Below are 1,710 nucleotides of genomic sequence, written 5' to 3'. Positions count from 1 at the left end.
ATCAGTAGGAAAGATTTGTTTCTCTTTTGGTCCATTCAACAACAGAGCAATACGAACCTTGTTTCAGCAGGATGTTGTATCTATCTATACCTTATTAATGACTTGGATTCTTTACATACGATAGAAATAAGTTGAAACAATTTTATGTAATTAATTTAATTATTCTTTTGGACAAATTTCATATTCCCAAATGTAAATTTACAAACAAAACACCACATTTTCTTACCTTACAAAAAGAAATTGAACTGTACTTTAAGACAATTAAATACTCTACTAACAAAAAAGCTGTTAGAATTATGTATGTCCCTTAAGGTCCTTGTGTCATGTGATATTATAATTCCACCTGGCTACCCCTACCCCTACTCAACTGATACTGTAGAGTCCATGGAGAATAAGAGCACCTCCTCCCAGCTGCCCACTGCTCTGAGGCTAGGAAACACTGTCACCACCGATAAATCCACTATAATTGAGAATTTCAATAAGCATTTCACGGAGAGGAGTTTTGTGGAGATACCCAGCTCAGACACCAGGGTAGTGTCCATTAAGCTCTTAAAGCACCAGGAGAGATTTAGACCGGTCACCCCACAGCAGGATACCATGGAGAGGAGTATGAGTAATGGGAGATGGGGTAGTGTCCATTAAGCTCTCGTCGGCTCCAGAATCCAGAAGCACCTGGAGAGATTTAGACCGGTCACCCAACAACTGGATAGCATTTATTTTATTTAACCTTTATTTAACCAGGTAGGCTAGTTGAGAACAAGTTCTCACTTACAATTGCGAACTGTCCAAGATAAACCATAGCAATTCGACACATACAACAACACAGAATTACACATGGAATAAACAAAACATACAGTTAATAATACAGCAGATACTTTGAGTGTTTTATATAATATGACTAAATGTGTTTCTTTCTGTGTTGCAGGGGCGTCAAGAAATGGAACAGCAAGGCCCCAGAACATGGTGTTGAATTCTAACTTGACATGTCCTTATTCATGTTCACATATTAGAACTGGAGGAAATCTACTGAGTGAGAAAGAGGGTGCAGAAAGTTTACATTCTGTTAGAACATGTTATTAAATCTGTGGGAGACCACCTCAAGCCCCCGGTAGAGCCGGGGGTGGTGTTTACCACTCCACCAGCAGAGCTGTGGGAGACCACCTCGAGCCCCCGGTAGAGCCGGGGGTGGTGTTTACCACTCCACCAGCAGAGCTGTGGGAGACCACCTCGAGCCCCCGGTAGAGCCGGGGGTGGTGTTTACCACTCCACCAGCAGAGCTGTGGGAGACCACCTCAAGCCCCCCGGTAGAGCCGGGGGTGGTGTTTACCACTCCACCACGCCTTCAGCAGGCTGGAAAAGTGGGATTGATCTGTTTGATCCATTTGTTTATTTCAGTTTTCAGTAGTTGAATCCTTTGACGTATTGTTGATTTAAAATTATTATTTTTTCAACAAAAATGTACTGGATTGGTTGAAAAGTGATACTAAGACGGACAAAGATTTGTGCTGCTTTTGCACATATTTATTCATTGGTTTTGAGTCTGTTGATTGGTTGGTCATTGGGTTCATTTGTTTTACAATATGTTCAAATTTATAATGCACATTTCAGACATGGATGAACACAATGCTCTTCACACGTAATAAAAAACTATGAAAAACTTTAATATTTACTACACAACAAACATAAGAGGATTAAAACTATAGAATAAAA

This window comes from Salvelinus alpinus, chromosome 2 (assembly GCF_045679555.1).
Source record: "Salvelinus alpinus chromosome 2, SLU_Salpinus.1, whole genome shotgun sequence".
NCBI lineage: Eukaryota > Metazoa > Chordata > Actinopteri > Salmoniformes > Salmonidae > Salvelinus > Salvelinus alpinus.
This window is presented reverse-complemented; position numbering follows the sequence as displayed.